This window comes from Myiozetetes cayanensis, unplaced genomic scaffold (genome assembly GCF_022539395.1).
Source record: "Myiozetetes cayanensis isolate MyiCay16 unplaced genomic scaffold, myiCay2020 scf2-11, whole genome shotgun sequence".
In the NCBI taxonomy this organism is placed as follows: domain Eukaryota; kingdom Metazoa; phylum Chordata; class Aves; order Passeriformes; family Tyrannidae; genus Myiozetetes; species Myiozetetes cayanensis.
This window is the reverse complement of record NW_026087411.1, coordinates 28798549-28817479: the sequence shown is the minus strand read 5'-3', so window position 1 is coordinate 28817479 and position 18931 is coordinate 28798549. Positions and strand designations below refer to the sequence as shown.

Here is an 18931-nt window from a genome sequence, read left to right as displayed (position 1 = left end):
GAGATGTACAGTGTGCTCTCCCCTAGTACTTACACTGCTGGTGTAAGTGCATCAGAGAGATGAACCAGAGACCAACAATGTGCTTTTTACAAAGGACAGATAAGGCCCCGAGGGAAAGGTTTGTTTGAAACAGATGTCCTGTGGCTGAATTTTATTGGGAAATGTTTCAATTTCAAGATGAAGAGCAAACAAAGCCATGAAAAGAAGCTGATGCAAGTAACTGCTTTGACTTTGAAGCACCCATAATTGAACTGAAAACAGGAAAGTGATATTGATTGAATATCCAAAGTAAAGCAGAGTGATCCAGCTTCAGACACAGAAGACAGAAGGGCAAAAGTAAACAAGTAGCCTGAAAGGTGGCCATTATTTTAGCAATATGAATTAGATGCTAAAATGTCAATTCATTTTTCATAGCCCAAAATATTATTTATGGCATAGATAAAAACTTCTAATTTCCAATAAACCATCCTGAAATTAATATTTTGTACTGAATCCTGCTCAAATTGCTCAAGTATATCATTGTATTGAAGTTGTTAAGCCTGTACAAATGAATAATGGCAGCAGGAGCTGGTCTTTTATTGGCATGACTTTCAAATGGCTGCCTTACTCAAGCATGCCTATAAAACACTCTTGCCACACTATCATGTATTCCATTTACTTCCCTTTTAAGAGAGAGGGGAAAAGGTTATTTTAGAAATACTTTAGAGTAATAAAATCTTTATTGCTACAATTTTTTTGTATCTATTATGCCTGTGAAGCCAGTTGATTTAGTTATGTCCACAGTTCTGGGAGGGATAGAAAGTCAGTACTTACACATTTTGTACACCGCTAAATATTACTTTAGCTGGAGTGTCTACTACTGGGGGGTGTGGTGTGCAGTTTTAGGGTCATATAGCTCACAACTTGACACAAAAGAAAGAACACATGCTGGGTATATCACAGCCTCACAATTCCTCTTTCCAATGGGAAACAGCAGGTGTTTCTGATTATGTTGACTTTCAAGGTAACAAATCTAAACAGGGGTTGAATTGAAACCTGTTACTGTAAATGAAAGATATGAAAGGTTGAGAAGGAAAATCTGCCAGGAGCAGAGAAGAATATAATCACACACACATATTGGTTTGGGATCTTTTGAAATCTACATGAGTAACGGTTACTTTCTAAGCATTATAAATATTTAAATACTCAACTGGGTATTTGGAACAGCATCTTCTTGCATTAAATTCCAAACATTCACTATTGTCCATTTTATCTATTTACTGTGCAATGAGCCAAATAAATGTCTCTGCTATTTCAGCTGAAAGCTTGCTTTTTATTCATAGAAGCAATACTGTGCATTATTATGGAAGAAGCACCATATTCCTTTTACCCCTCCTATCTTCCACTGCTTCTGGCACAGAGATGACCAAAAAAACCCCTGACTATGCTCAGTTATATGAGCCACTATTGTCATGAGAAGAGAGTAAAATCCTATTCTGCTTTGTTCATCAACAAACCTGTCAGCTAAATGTTGATTGAGCTACCTTCTCTGGTAGTGGCACAAGAGAAAGAGTAATCCTGGTGCAATTTTCCAAGTCTGAGGTAGCAGTGCTGGCAGTTAGAAAAATCATTGTGTAATTTATAAATGGAACAAATTTACTCACAGGAAGTCACAGAGAGAAAAAATATGGAACTCCATGCTGTCGTTTTGACAATTGCTTTCCTTCTATAACTGCACTTTGAAAGAGAAGCCAACATTATTTGCAATAAGATATCTGCTTTCTCAGCTGACACCAGTCTGCTGAATAGCAGAATGACAAATATCTCTGTGGTTATTTGATTATTTAGGGCATAATATGCTATTTTATTTGACAATCTGTTTGCTCTGTGGATAAACTGTAATGCTGAGCAATTTTTCCTTATGAAGGAATAAGATTATCTGCTCATTAAATAGCCTCATTGGCCCAATAGCATCATCACACTACAAATAGAAACTATTTCTATGAAGAGCATGGAGCAGAGATGCCTGGAAGTTGCAGAAAATACAAGAGACAACTTACTCCCTGCAGTGAATGAGAGGAAGGAAAGCCTTGGGGACTTGCAGCAGCAGTGTTGCCTGTATGGGCAGAGGAAGTCAGGCTGCCAGGCAGATACAGAGGTGAAGATCAGCTTTCCCCTTTTGGCTGGTTGTTTTGGTTTGGATTGGAGGGGTGGGGTCCAAAGTGGCAATGCTCTGGCCATTGTTTCCTCCTGGGGAGTAAGCTTGGCCAACAAGTGCACTGACAGACATTCCTTAGCTGCCTCGCAATATGAGAATCATAGGGCTACCAACATCAGGGCTGTTTATGGTTATGGTGAATCCTCTTATGCCCCTTCTAGGAAAACTGGGTGCTTGATTAGCACTCTGAAGTGCCTGTACACAAATGTCACTCAGCATGGGGAATAAACAAGAGGAACAGAAATCTATGTACAGTCTCATTGCAAATACAGAGACGATGCAAAAGCTCACACGACTGGAATGTTGTTACAGATGGCTGTGTACTTTTTAGAAAGGACAGGTAAGGGAGGTAAGGTGGTGGATTTGCTCTTTATGTGAGAGAGCAGCTGGAATGTATCAAGCTTTATCCAGAGACAGGCAAAAAAGTTGAGAACTTATCGGTAAGAAATAAGGGACAGACCAATATGGGTGAACACTGTTGTGGTTGTTTACTAAAGGCCACCTGATCAGGAGCTGATAAGGTTTTCTATAGGCAGCTGGAAAGAGCCTTGTGGTCACAAGCCCTTGTTCTCCTGGGGAACTTCAACCACCCTGATATTTGTTGGAGGGACGAGAAGTCTCAGTACACACAGTGGATGTTGTCTACCTCGACTTCAGCAAAGCGTTTGACACTGTCTCGCATAAGGTCCTCATAGGTAAGCTCAGGAAAAGTGGATTAGATGAATGGAAAATGAGGTGGATCAAGAACTGGATGAATGGCAGAACTCAGAGGGTTGTGAATAATGAAGTAGAATCCACTTGGAGGTCTGTAGTAAGTGGTGTTCCTCAGGGATCAATACTGAGTCTAGTATTATTCAACTTGTTTATCAATGACCTGGATGAAAGGATAGAATGTATCCTCAGCAACTTTGCTGATGATATAAAACAGGGGGCAGTGACTGATACACCTGAAAGCTGTGCTGCTGTTCGGTGGGACCTTGACAGGCTGGAGAGTTGGGCAGAGAGAAACCTAATGAGGTTCAGCAAGGGCAAGTGCAGGGTCCTGCACCAGGGGAAGAATAACCCCACGTACCATTTTAGGTTTAGGGCTGACCTGCTGGAGAGCAATTCTGCTGAAAAGGACCTGTCTTGGCAGATGACAAGTTAACTAGGAGTGGCAGCATACCCTTGCAGCTAGGAGGGCCAATGGTATCCTGAGGTGCATTGGAAAGGGTGTGGCCAGGGGGTTGAAGGAGGTGATCCTGCCCCTCTACTCAGCTCTAGAGAAGCGACATCTGGATTACTGTGTTCAGCTCTTAGCTCCTCAGTACAAGAAAGACAAGGAACTACTGGAGAGGGCCACAAAGGTGATGAAGATTGTGAAGCATCTCTCTTATGAGGAGACTGCAGGAGCTGGGCCTGTTTAGTCTAGAGAAGAGAAGACAGAGGGGATCTCATTAATGCATATAAATATCTTAAAGGTGGTTGCCAAGAGGATGGTGGCAGACTCTTTTCAGTGGTGTCCAGTGACAGGACAAGGAGCGATGGACATAAACTAAAACACAAGAAGTTCCACCTCAACATGAAGAAGAATTTCTTTGCATTGCAGGTGGCAAAGCACTGGAACAGGTTGCCCAGGAAGTCGTGGAGTTTCCTTCTCTGGAGACATTCAAAACCTATCTGGATGCATTCCTGTGCAATCTGCTCCAGGTGACCCTGCCTTGGCAGAGGGGCTGGACTTGATGATCTCCAGAGGTCCCTTCTGATTCCAACAATTCTATGATTTTGTGGTTGACTTAGTTGGCTTACAGGCCCTGGGGACAATAGTTGAATTATGATAATATACCACAGGAACAAAATCAACAAGCCTCACTGTGATTTCCAACTGTACTGGTTGGTGGTTTGATCCAGAATTCCAAAGAGATACAGACGTGTTCATCTTTCCTAACTTGATTCCATCTGATGTGTATCTTCAGATGGAAATGCTCCAGAGTTCATGAAGTTATATAAGTGAGGACAGCAGGCATGATGCTTTGACATGATGCTTTGATTTTGCTGGGCCTGCATTCTCACAGTGATAATAACAAGCTCTAAGCTATTAAACAGTGCTTTCCATTTTAATATGGCAAAATAGTTTCACAGAGCTCTGTCATCAACATAATTTTACAGATGAAAAAGCACAGAGAAGTATTTTTCTTGGAGCTGTGTAAGAAACCAGTAACATATCTAAAAGCAATACCCAGCTTTCCAACCTCCTAAACTAACACTCTAAGCTACTATTTTACCCTAGAGATAAGAACATGAATAAAAAACGTTTTCATAACACCAGCAGCATAGTTTACATCACCTATATCAAAAAACAATAATGACAAGAGATCATTTTAATAACTGACTGTTTTGGGCAGCCTAAGATTTTATCTGAACAGTGCCAAATGGTAAACTGACTATCATAGGAGCTAATGGACACATAAGAGCTAGACCTTGTATCCTGCCTTAGATGAAAGGTCTAGATGAAGACACCACCTCATCTATTTTCTGTCTCTGACAGCGACCAAAATGTTAGGGAGGAACAGAGCAAGCATTTATCAATATGTCTATAGAATATTCTCAGAAGATCCAAGACTTTGTAAATTATGAACTTTCTGAGACAAAATATGTGGTTTTTATTTAATAGCCCAATGGCAAGGAGTGCCACAGCTTACCTGAAAGCTGAAGAAGGAGCTCTATTAGTTTATTCTGAATACAAATAACTGAGTGGCAGTTGATGCCTCATAATACATGTATAGGAAGAAATATGAATAATTTCCCATTCACTCTCTCCATTTCCAGGAAAGAAATTGAGATTTTTCTCATTTTCTAGGCTTCTGTCACTCAAGGTTAAATGCAAAGAACAGGAACCAAAAGGAAATTTGGTCCATGCTGACTGCTGCTGCTGTTGGGAGAGGTCCACAGACAGTCCCGTGAAAGAATGGATTGAGATTCAGTAAAATATCACAGGTCTTGTCCCATATGACTTGTTTGGGAATCTTACCACTTGGACTGGCTGACATGATGTTTATAAAGCAAGTAGAACAATTCGATATCTCTGCCCTTTTAACTTTCTGTCTTCTCTGATACTGCCAGCAGAGCTTCTTTCTGGTTTCAGTGTCAGTGTGGACATCAATTAATTTGAAATATGTGATTTTATAAATTCATTGAACACAGATTGATATGGTACCACTGACTTTCAATGAAACAAAATTTGAGGTAACGATCTACAGATATAGTGTTGTGTGCCATGTTGACAAGCCTGAAAGGGCAAATTTTTCTGTAAAGAGCTCTTGAAAACTGCATGATCTTCCTGCCCCAGCAGAAGCATACATGGTCCATTTGCCTTTTAAGCCAATTATTTTTAGACCTTTAAATTTTTTTGAAGGTAAAGATGGGTAACTTAGTTTCAATAAGTGGCTTTCAAAAAAGGGTGTCTGTTGACCCTACAGGGTCTCTTAAGCACTTCAGCTATGTTTATGGGTGTGATGCTGCAATGTCACTCAGAAACAGCCAAACTCAGGCTCAAGGACAAGGGTAACATAGTGTTTTGCATAGGCTAATGCACCTGGGTTTATGAGATTATTTGGCCAAATAAAGCACTGTGATAGCCCAGTGGGATTGTTCCCAGACCAGGCCAGAGTTAGTCTCACCATCTTTGTAGGGCATTTCTCTGTATGGAGTGACACGACCATCCTAAGCCCTTTGATGTGTCAGTATATGTATTACTGCCTAAGCTCTTGTCTAGATTAAAAACAAAACTTGTTTTTCAGGACCACATGGAGGTTTTCCAGGTCTTAGTTTGCCTGTCTGCATTAAAGTGCCAAAACAATGTATGTGGCATGCTTTAGTATGGAAAGGATTTCTAAGTATACAGTCCCATTGGTCATAATTAGCAATATAATGCCTAATGATCATTAGTCAAAAGAGGTCTTCAGTTACTTGATTTTCATCCAAAACCTGTTGATTAGTAATCCCCTGTAGCTGGGCCATAACACTCTACTGAAGCATTGAAGAGAAACTTGGCCTGAATTTAATCATTTGATTAGCATTCATTCAAGCAAAACATTCCCTTTTTTAGAGAGCAAGCATATTTTCTACCTTTTACTAGCTTCTGACAAGAAGCAGGTGTATTAAGCATAGGAAATTTATACAGTACAGAGTGTTTTTAGACCAAGCACATGGAAAAATACATTTTGCCTTGACAACTCTGACACTTCCTAGTACACCCGTAAGGTATCACTGAGCTGTCATGAGCTGTGCTCTCAGATGGGAGGGAGATGATGCACACATAGAAATGCAAAAAAATAAAGGAAGAGAAAAAACCCCACTTAAAATATAATTACAGACATTATCTAAAGACGTTACCTAAAATTAATCACTGGAATATTGTTGCTGTGATGTTACATTTTTTTGTGATAAGCAAGCAGTCAGCAAGGTTAAATTACATCGTTTCTTCAAGAAAACACAGATCAATGTAACAGTTACTAAGATGTTGATTTTGCTCCTGTGTCTTTTCTGCTGAAACCTTGGGAACCACTTGGAGCGCATTGCATCTAATCAAACTACCTAAATTAGTCAGCAGCAGCTACTCTCAGTAACCACAGATGCACACAAAGCCCTGGAAGACAATACACATTTCAGAAGCTGGATCAACACACACATATGCAGGACACTGGACAGTGAAATAATGTATGCCAAGAGTAGGGAAAATACCTTCCAGTTTAAAGACACTGAAATGCTACTTTCTGCTCCAGATCACACTGAGAGCTTCCCTTTGATGGGACTGGCTGTGACTGTTGACCCCTATACACTTTTCTGAATTGTATCTAACAAGGTGCATCTCATTTTCTGCTTCCTTCAACAGCTGTATTTCCTGGCCAGTCTCAGAGTACTTTAACTTGGTCTCTACACTACCTACTTTTAGCCAACATTTTACACCATACAGCATGATATTACTATTCTTGCCTCCCAGATGATTATTGCTTTTCATTCATGACATATTAATGAATCTTCTCTCTCTGTTGGGAGTATTTGGAGAAATTAAAAGTATAGTTAGAGGCTGGGTGAAAGTTTCTGCCTTCTGCCACCCACCCCAGGCTCTCACAACTTTTAGACCTATTCTTGACATCCCTTGGAAACTTCAAATAAATCTCTGAATCCATGAGGCAAGGCTAAAAGTGTACCCAGCAACTCAACATGCAAAGAACTACTTCCACTACAGATAGTAGCTACTTCTATCTCTGTGAGTTTTTGTTTCTTCTACACCTTCCTATCTGGCGAGTTAGGAGGAAATTTCTTACTCTCAACGTTCTTCCTCAATTGATGTCCATAAGGGATCACAGCCCCTGAAGCTTCCTTGCTAGAGACAGATATGTTGTACTGTCAGCAGATTACAGGACAGGAGTTTTTTTGTTTGGCAGTTCTAAGTCCCTTCTGGCTATGAAAAGAGGTGACAGCAATAACTAGGAAGAGAAGGAAGATTAATGGTGTGTATAACACTGTAGAAATAAGAAATAATCATACTTTGCAGGAAGGAGCTTTCCAGAGGAAATGGCTCCTCTCAGGAGAGGAGGATGCAGGAGCAGAGTCAGTAACATCTATAACTAGTCATTTAGCCATTTCGTGCAACCACCTGATAAACTTCATGCAGCGCCCTGATAATAGTTATCTTCTGGCTAGAATGCCACACAAAGCAGGGAGTTCATGATCAATGTCTGGCAGGCACAGGGGCCATCTTATCAAGCAACACAAATTCTTTTGCAGACCCATGTTTCTAACTTTGATTAATTTCCATTTATTTTCACAATTTATGCATTATGGAATGAAAGGAACAGTTACAATAAATACTAGTGAAACATCTGTTAACTCTCTAATTTTCATTAAGATTCAAATAAGTTCTAATGGACACAAACAGAGAACTTAATATTTAATTCATATTAACTCTTTCACAAAGAAATTTTGTGCCTAGGCTAAGATTCAGTGTACTAGGTCTTGTGGATGCTTTCTAGAGTTTTAATGTCCAAAGAACATCCTGCCTTTTGCTCACAAAAATATACACATAATATAGAGACAAGGACATTATAAGGGGAGCTGGGATGGCAAAGGCAATGAAGAAGAAAAAGTATATGAAAAAAAAATATCTTTTCATTATACTGCTTGCTAACAGGAAAACCACTTTATCATGGGACATAAATGGGATTTGCCATGATGAAATCTTACAGAAGAGCTGCTAATTCAGTGAACAACTGCACTATGAGTTACTTATCTTTCCCGGTAACCTTCTGTGAAACAGCATAAGCATCATGTGTGTGCTTGCCTAGTTCTGAAGAGTTAAATAATGTTCTGGATACCCGTGTGCAAGTTATGCATGTGCCAGTGAGTTCTTAGGTTCTGTTCAGCAACTTTCCTAACAAAGATTTTTGTGAATGCTCATGGCAGTTTTAACATTTTCTGATCATTCAGCATGGCATTTGGTGATTCTATTTCTATAAGTGCTGACATCTTCTGTCTACCATTAAAACCAATGAATCTGTGCCCTGAAACAACAAATTTGTATAAATTATAAGGGGACAAAGTGTTCCAAAAGTTAAGAGACGTCTGCAACAATTAATTTGCATTGCCATAACTCGTCTTGAAGCTTAAACAGAGAGTAATGGAGGATGGTAGTGTAGATTGGATTTGGGGTAGATAGTTATGGCATATAGTGGGAACTGAAGGTCCTTTCCTATAATATTTAACCCCTATCCTTCTCTTTGGTAAAATCTAGTGAGGTGTCACCTGAGGTGTCACCTAAGGTGTCACCTAAGAGCTCCAGAAGGGAGAGAAAAGTATACCTAAATACACCTTTACTGGGCTATATAAATGGCTTGTGGAGATGTCATCCTGACAATTGAGAGATCAGTGAACACACTTACAATACCTTTTCAGCTTTGATCACAACCCTGACGTCCAGAGTGTGAGGACCTTCTTTAACAGCCATGAACCAAAATCACTTTGTGCTTTGCTCCCAGTAAACAGAATTTGTGCTGATTTTCTGTACAGACCTGAGTCACATCAAGTCCTGGAGCCACTTAAAATCAAGAATGTCCAGTCTCAATATGGGAAAAATCTCATTATCTAAAAGAGCAACTGTGTGTCCTCAATTCCTGTGAAAACAGTCGTCCCTGGAAGGCGTTGCCTCTATAGCTGTAGGTAAATTTGGGGTTTGTGCAGGAGATTTCAACTGATGGAATCTGATCAACCCTTTTTTTTTTTTTCCTATGGATGTAAACATCAACAGTAAGGTTTGAAATACACAGAGCCCGTGAAATTTTTACTGTTGGTTTCAAATACTCCACCAGTTTTTCCCTCACTGATGACTTCTGAAATTTGAAAAAGCCCATGTGATAATGTGAAAATGATTGCTAAAAATGCCAAACACAGTATATAACTTTGCACATGTATTGAAGGGAAGTATTACACCTGTGTCCTTTGCATTTGCTTACAGTAAACCTCCTTGAAAATGAACTCTCAGTACAATTTTTTTTCTCTGAGTTAAATACTTATCATGTCAGCAAATCCTTTTGTTATTCTTGTTTCTGGTCATATATTTTATTAAATTCCTAGGTTAATTTATAGGAATGACACAGCAAACCTGGCAGCCGTAATCCCTTTAGTAGTTCAATATGTTTATGAGGGTTGAAGGATGTTAAATGTGGCAGTTTAAATGCTAAGCTGAGTAATCAGTTCATTAGGAATTTGCTCAATGTGTTTGCCATCTGCAGCTGAAGCATGCAAAACCCGACTCAGATAATTCACCAGACAGTTAATGTATGAACAAGATAAACTCCTCAAACATTGATTGACAAATCCTGGAATTTTGTTAGTAGAATTAAGTGCATATTCACACCCACGCCCATGGACAACTTATCCACTTGCATCATAGAGGAACAGTAATGCAAACGTATTTAGCAGTCAGGTCAGGTATGCACAACTCCACCTCCAACATCCTGACGCAGGACAGCCTCAGTCAGCAAAGTCAGGCTCCAGGAGATGGAGGAGAAATCTGGGGAGCTGTGGAAATCTTTCAGTTGACTGCCATGGAGACCACACCACACCTTTGTGATGCACTTGCAGACTGAAGTCCCCATGGCTCTATGGTGGCCTGTATTTCTGTCTGGAGGAACTACATTCCCCATTGCTGCAAAATCCTGTTGCCTTCTTGAAGCCATTTCAGCCTTTTGAAATCAAACTTCATTTTATGCTGTCACATTCTTCTCTTCTACTCTAGCCTGATGAACAGGCACTTTGCAGCCTGAATGTTGTTTGTTGTTTTTATTTTTCCTCCCATACACGTAATTCCTCTCATTGACCCTTATCTCACTCTCCACTGAAAACTTTATCTCTGCTGATGTTGAAAACAGCTACAACCATCAATAATTCAACAAAACTCAGAAACAAATGACTCAAATTTCACCCAAGCCCTCATGCTAATATATTTTTTTCTGACTGAGATAATTCCTTTAGACATTTCTAGCTCCTAAGATGCATGGAATATAGTGATTTAGAGGGAGTTCAAATCCCTGGTTGTATGTCTGATCTGATAGTCTCCAGATGCACCATACAGCCCCAATATGACAAACATCCTTGCCTAGATAGCAAGAGGAATTTGCTTAGGTCAGTTACAGTGTGAATAAAATGGTCAGAAAAGGCTGAACCAGCCCAGACTGCATAGTTTCCTGAGCATCTACCTGTTTTTTTCAGTAAAGGAAGGTACATCTATCACAGTAATGAATTATAGACTTTTTCTGTCAGTGCCTAAGATGTCTGTGAGGATAAACCTGAAGCAGCACCTCCTCCTCCAGCACTCCATTAGCATTCACTCAGTTCCTTCCTAGCATCCTATTAAATGCAGAAGCAATTCATGAATTGCTGAGTATTTCACTGATCAAAAATCTCTTGAGGCTCTGCTTCTGCAACAAAAATTAGTGTAAGGAGAGAAAGGAGGGCAGAGGAGAAACAGCACAGCAAAACCCTCTATCAAGGCTTGGCATGATAAACAAACCTGTGAAGGAAGGGTGTGCTGTGGGGAGAGGGAGGGGTGAAGTGATTATGTGGCAGAGAATAATCTTCCTCCCCAAAATGCCTCTGGGACAGGAGAAGCAAGAAAACATGAGAATCCCGCCAGTACACACAATGACCCTTCAAAGCACCATGGGGAACCCACTGATGAAGCGCTGCTCTCTGATACCTCCTGCCAACTCAGTGTTTGCCAAATCCCATTTGCTTCTAATCACTCACAGACAGTTGCTCGGCCTTAATCTGCTCCCTCTTTTTCTGGCACAAAGTTGGAGTTAGGCTGCAGAAGCTCGCTTGGTGCTGGTGTGTGTGAGAGTACAACTGTGACTATCTTCATGGTCCACAGAGAAATAAAAATGCTGACTGACCTGCCTCGGTGCTTGGCTTGGACAAGTCCTGGAGAAGCAGGTGGGTAGCAGGGTGGGCATGTGGACCTACCTGATATTATTACAAGGGTTAGTCTTATAGGAAGACAGAGTACACTCTTAGGATGTGGGATCTCATGGGTTTCATCCAAGAATTCTCAAAGAGCTAGCAGATGTCATCACAGTACCTCTCTTGATGATTTTCTAACGATTGTGGGAATCCAGAGAGATCCCAGCTGACTGGAAGTTGGTGAACATGGTTCCAGTTTTCAGGAAGATCAAGAAGCAGGACCCCAGGAACTACAGGCTTCTCAGTCTCACTTCAGTGCCTGGAAAAGTTATGGAGAAGATTATTCTGGGAAGTATTGAAAAACACCTTAGAGATAACACAGTCATTGGTCACAGCCAGCATGGCTTCATGAGAAGAAAGTCCTGGTTATCAAACCTTATTTCTTTTTATGACAAGGTAACCCACCTAGCTGATCAAGAGAAGCCAGTTGATTTTTAGATTGCAGTAAAGCTTTCAATACTGTCCCTCATAGTATCCTTCTGGACAGAATGTCCAGCACACAGCTGGATAAACACATCATGTGTGGGTGAGTAATTGGCTTGTGGGTCAAGCACAAAGGGTAATAGTGAATGGGGAAACATCAGACTGGCCTTTTGAAGGCAAGCCCGGTTTTCTAAATGATCTTTCATGGTACAGCAAGTACAAAGAGAAAAGAGAATCCTTATAGGTGCGAATGACCCACACAAAGCACCAAGGCAAACCTAACCTGGATCTGAGCAATGTTTGCCATTCTCTTGTAAGACCAGCTGTTCATCACGTCCATCTTTCTTGAGCCCTTAAATTATGGTAATACTTAAGGACAAGGAATTGCTTTCTGACCCTCCCCTCCATACCTTCAGCAGCAGAAGCAATCAGCTGACACTCTGAAGCACAGCGGCTGATTGCATTTTGCATGCATAACGGTGGCTGTTATTATTGGTAAGAACAACAGTTTTACAGTTCAACAAATGTGTCTTAATCATTTTCTGCTTATGTAACACACCATATACAAGTCTTAATGCAATCAAGTGCACTCCAAATACTAACCACAGAAATGTTGCCTGCAGTCTTCTTTTACTTAATAAACTGTTACTGAATCTAAAGGTCTAGATAGAAGAGCACTGTGAAGAAACTGGGAGATTTGAGGGGATTGGTCAGGTGTTTAGGTGCTTCACAGGTAAAGTGATCCTCAACAATTATGGATTTAGACTCTAGTTTAAGAAAAAAACACAGAAAATTCCTTCATGTCTCTGATCTCTTTTGCCACTGGGCCATCAGGATTAGTTGCACTGATTTCTGTCTTGTTATTCTGAATTTTAAATCTTGTATGTAAGAGCAGATGAAGCCTGTATGCAGCAATAATCTTATCTACCCTGGAGAAAAGGAAAAAAAAAAGTGGAAAAAAAAAAGTAGCTATGTGTGTAGATATAGGGATTTTGCTCCTCATGCTCATAAATTAATTATGCCAGTACCCTCTTTAGCACTGAGGAGAACTGCTACAGACTGGTGTACATCTGTACTGCTGAGTTTCCTCATCCTTTCCACAGGGAAGATTCATCTCAGCTAGATACTGAGAGAATCTTGTGGTCCCTGCACATCTGAGTGATTGTCTGGGAGAGTGCACGAGCCAAATCTTCTCCAGGGACCTTTCTAGCACGTGACAGTATGAACAGTTAGATCTGGATGCCCAGGAACCTTTTCTCTCACTTCTTAAAATCCTGAACTATAATAATCACAGCATTGCTGAACCAAATTTGCTTAAGATATAGTATTTTGAATTAGGGATTGCAGGCAAACTGAAAATAAAGGTTACTTTTAAAATAGTATTACTACAAGATACACTTTCTTTTGTCAGTGAACATCTCATTTTATCTTTCCTTAATGTGAATGAGGGAGAACAACAATCTCACTCAGATGGGGAAACAAACAGTTCTCAAAGGGTCCCTGAAAATTCATTTCTAATTTGGAACTATCTGGGGGGCTTAGCAGTCCTTGCTACAACATTTTTAATGTTTACATATAATTGCAAGATAAACCTTGAAATGAAGATATCATTCGTGCCAAAGGCAAATATCACCTTACTTTTTGATAGAGCATTGGTCAATTTGCACAGTTCAGGTAAAGTGTACAGAAGCATTCCTATTGCCTGGTTCTTCTCCTAACCAGGCTTTGTACTAGAAGAGTTTTATTTGTCTCTATTCTTGGTTTTGACTCTTCTCTGTGTGAAACCAAAATGAGGTATTTTTCTGTGAATTGTTTGGTGACTTGGACTAAGAAAATATCATCAGTTCATGTGTCGTGGACCCTTCAAGTGGTTTGTAAGCAAGATTTTAGACCCAAAAAACCCACTGAGCATATCACTACTGCTTGAGCAAAACATCACTAACTTGAGCAAAATAAAGAACTTTTTAACCTGTGAGACTGCACAAGGCCAGTCTGGTTGGTTTCCTGCCAGCAACATGTGAGGCTTGCTCAGCCCTTCTAACTAAATTTTGAAATAATCATTGTCATGGCACTGGTGAGCAAGTTTCTTCAGTCACTGTTTCAAAGGCAGAAAAGAATAGGCTGCCCTTCATTGAACACTACAGCAAACTGAGCAAATGGGAGCAGAGTCAGAACTGAGACCAGCAGGCATGCCTTCTTGTCTTCTCCTTGCTCAAAGTAATGCTTAATGGCATAGACAACCCCAGGAGTTGAGTCATGCATTTCCCCAGGCTCAGGAAGGTACTGGAAGGAGAGTTGTGGAATCATAGAATCACAGAATCAGCTGGCTTGGAAAGGACCTCTGAGATTATCAAGCCCAGCCCTTGATCCACTACCACCACAGTTACTAGACTATGGCACTAAGTGCCACATCCAGTCTGTTCTTAAACACCTCCAGAGACAGAGAATCCACCACTTCCCTGGACAACCCATTCCAATGCCTGATTACCTTCTCTGTAAGGAATTTCTGACTAGTCCAGACATCCACTCTGCTCTTGACAAGTTATTTTGTCTAAATATTATAATGATGATTCCCAAGATTTTAGATTGTTTTTTCTGAGAGAAAAATGAGCAAATTGATTTCCTTGCTGCTGGGATCAAACAGCCAAGTAGCCTATGGCATTATTATATAAATACAGATGAATACATTACAGTAGGACAAGGAAGACATTCAACACAAAGAATGTCCTCTTCTCAGTGGCACTCAGCACCAGAATGACCTTTCCACGTTAGACTTTCAAAGTTTGAAGAATTGCATTACACTCATACCATCTCAGCTTCTAAGAATATTTTTACCCCTCTACTCAGGGTGACATGGCTTTCTATAATGGCAGGTTATTGACAGATACCAGAAACTACAAAAACAAAGGTATCTTGCACTGGGGGATGTGAAGTTCCAAGAAACAGATTATGCAAAAATAAGTCTTTTTTCTGTCTTGTGGGAGTCAGGATATGTGTGACTGGCTTTATTTCCTTAGGATGATATAAAGGCTTGGCTTTCACAAGTTTGGGAATTATGAATCTAGATGTTTCTATAGCAGAAAATGCAGCACAGAAAATAGCAACATCCACAAAAATGCTGAGCAGTCCCTCAACATTTAACCATGCATAGCAACAACACATACCATCATGACAGCCAATAAAGAATAGAGTACCCAGATAAATGGGGTATATTTTTGAATTTGCATGTTAAATGTATTAACAGTACCGCCTGGACCACAGCCAGGATGTTAAGGGTCACAAAAGTGAATTACTGTGCAGTTGATAATGGCAAGGATGAACAACTCAGTGCAGGGGGATCAGATCTGCTTAGTGTCCTGATCATAACCATTCTGGATCAAAAAAATTAGCATTTGCAAAGAAAAGAGTAGTGTCTTCTCAGCTGCCAGAATCTGAATTCTTCTGTTTAACAAATTCTCTTAGACCTGTCTTGGTTACAAAATTTGCAAGGGTACAAAAAAACAGGTAAAGGAGAACTACATTCAGCTCATCTGAATGAATCTGAACCTCTTGACTGACTGGAGAGATGTCTGTTTTATGAAAGGGAAAATTTACCTTGTGTTGTCTTCAGCTAGCAGAAGGAAAAAGAAAAAAAAAACATATGCAAGTACAGAAGAACTGTGGGAAGGGAGAAACAGTGGAAGACACAGTAATTGGATGTAGCTGCTTTACCAAAGTACCGAACAAATGAGCTGGAAAGCATCCTGTGTTCAAACATAATAGTGCTTCATTCTCCTGCAGGAGTGGGCAGAGTGAAGGGCCAGAGCCATTTTATCTGCAAAATTCATCATTAAGATATGTGTTGTATGATGTGTGGCACCTCACTATTTATTTCAGATTGCTGATGCCAGCCAAGTGTGTTGGACCGTATGCAGTGCTGCAGGCTAAGAATCCCTCCAAGTTATGATCAGGATTTTTCCAGTGACTGAATCTATGGCAAACCATTTGCACAACATAGGCCTTATTTTCCCCAGATGTGAAAAATTAGCAAACTCTTGTCATTTATCAAATTGACAGCGTTAAAATTAATCAGTAAAAAACAGCACAAAACCTTAGTCCTTGGACGAATAGTTTTCCACCTAGCTAATCTGTCCAATTTCTCTGGAACTGGATGTTTGATTATTCTCTGAGACTGTAATATTTACACAGTATTTTGGAAGAAATTTTAATGGTACCCTCTTATAAGACTCAACATTGATTTTTCTTTCTAAAGAAACATGACTTTTATGAACCAGAAGAAACTTAATAGTTAATCATGGTACTAGAAGGGATTCTGTGTCCCTACTTTGTGAACTGTATTCACAAGAGGATGTGAAGATGGAAGAGAGTTATGATATCTGAGGTTTTGTCTGACATGGTTTGAAAATAGAGCTCAATTCTGAGATGAAAATCTGGTATGCTGTAAGTTGCTTTATAACCCAAAAATTGCAAAGAAGCCAGAATGTTAGAAGTATTTATAGAGTTAAAGTTAAAATTAAAAAAGTAATCATGAAAAATATTGAAACATAAGCAAACTTGAACATCTAGAAATGCTGGTCTTTAATCTGAAATACCTTTTTCCAAATTACCTAAAACTTGATTTGTACGGCATTTAAAAAAGAGACAAAACACTAACTGTTAGGATAACTTCTTATTTTGCTTGACTGTAAATAAGTGCTGTAGATGACTGAGGTAACAATTCAATTAAGAATCCAGAAAACACTGGTTTACTACTACAGTTGTTCTTATTATGGCTCAACTTAAAAATTTCCAAAATCAAGATTTCAGAGTTTTATGGTCCATCCAAACATCTAATACACTCCTCAAAAGAAGCTGCTAATCTAAATACGCAAAATACTGGGAGGAAAACAAAAATATTAGCCAATATTATTTTGAATGCCAAGAGCACATAACACCAAGAGGAAGCAAAATGCCAAGGTTACTCAAGAAACCAGCGTCAGAGCCAGGAATTGTTCTGACACCCTGAGAGCATACTCAGTGCAAAAGCATCCTTGTCCTCTGGAGACTTATGATATAAAGAAGTTATTCTGTGTGACGAAAAACGAAAAATGGAGGCTGTGTCTGTATGCCACTCCAGATCCAGGATTAGTTTCTTACAGTAATGAGATGGCTAAGTAATTCCACAGGATTTCACCAAAGTAATCAAGTCCAGACATTCAGCCTTAAGACAGTGATGAAGACAAAGTCTTTGCTGTTATCAATGCACATAGTTAAACAGCAAGAAAGTAATTTGAAAAGCGCCTTCTGCTAGAGCTGCCACAATTCTTCCTGAAGCATACCCTGGCTAGAAGTGCATTTGAGACAGTAGGGGCATTAAGATCCTTCCTGGTAAAAAGTTGCCAATGATGCTGGTGTGTATGTGCCCTTGGAGTGCCCAGGCTGTCAGCTGCAGCAGCTGCTGCTTCATTCATTATACATAAGAAGTCACAGGCAGCATGAAGCACTGAAATTAATCCTGACAGAGTCATGAATAAAATGTAAATATATCTTGAGAAGGAAACATTTGCAAGGGAATTAAAAAGAAAAAAAAAAAGAAAGAAAGAAAAAGGAAAAAAGAAAAAAAAAAGGAAAAAAGGAGGAAACGGATCAATCGTAGGAATGTAGAAGAATGAAGCAGTACAGTCTGCGGGGTGAACACCTGTGTCTTCTTGCCTCCTTTTATGCCACCAGGAAGCAGACTCCAGGACTTTTAGCACACATCACAGTGTGGCAGCTGCCAGGGGATATAAACACAGCAGCTCAAAATCCCCCCTAAAAAAACCCCCAAAAGGCCCCACAACCAACAAAAAAACATCAAACCAAATAAACACACACATACACCCTCCCCAAAACAAAAAGAAAATAAACTAAACCAATAAAAAAACCCCAAAACCAACAAAACCCCACATACGTCTAGGGAGTTTTAAACCCAAATGAATTGTAGAACTTGATTTGAGAGAAACAGAATAGGGTTTACTCTGTGCATGGATTTGCAAAAGAGGGAAAAGGTGGTATCCATCTGGCTTTTAGCCACGTCTTCCTATGGTCTCAGTGCCTAGTTAAAAAAGTTCTACCAGTTTGGTTTGGAGCTTTAAGACAAGTTTGTTTCTGGTTGCTACATTTTTCAATAGGCAGTGACCATAAGAGTTCTTCTAGGTTGTTTGTCCAGTAAAGCAGACCAATTAAATCACTTTTGATAGAACCATGTAATCCAACTGGGATGCAGTTAACTGCTGGAGAAACTCATACTACATTGACTATCATATGACTGTTCACATTGCCTGGTAGCCAGCAAGTTGCTTCACATCACCCTGCCCCAGATTATCTGGCTTTACCATCCATCAAATGATATTAATCTGCTTCACTGGGGGATGAGGAAGAATTATATGATTCTGGATAAAAAGTTGTTCTCTAGATGCAAAGACTGACTATAACACTGATTTTTCATAGCCTCTTTCATCCCCTGTGGTTTTAAAACTGCAGGTCAAATATTGCTCTCAGCTACACCCAGGCAATTCCAACCAATTTCAGTTGCAGGCAGGACAAAAGTCTGCATATGCAGGGCTCAATCTAACATCGCCACAATTTGTGTATGTATGTTCCTGGAGGATACGTGGGTGGCACACAAAAGCCGCTCTCTGACACTGCTCTCTGGGTAGCAACAGTACCTACCCAGTGGGGTGCAGGAGGGAGAAATGAAGAATCATTTTCCCAGTGGAAACTACAGTGAGAATTTTAAGCAGGGAGAATGTAATTACCTGAAATGGAATCGTACATTATACCCATCACACC

General features: G+C 40.0%; 1 protein-coding gene across 1 annotated transcript in view; it reads right to left on the bottom strand.

The window, feature by feature from the left end:
- Nucleotides 1–18931, bottom strand: part of LRFN2 (leucine rich repeat and fibronectin type III domain containing 2) — a 167194-nt gene that overhangs the window by 81666 nt on the left and 66597 nt on the right. The window contains 1 exon segment of the mRNA XM_050314820.1: nucleotides 11817–11957. The gene's annotated coding sequence lies outside the window, so the exon portion shown is untranslated.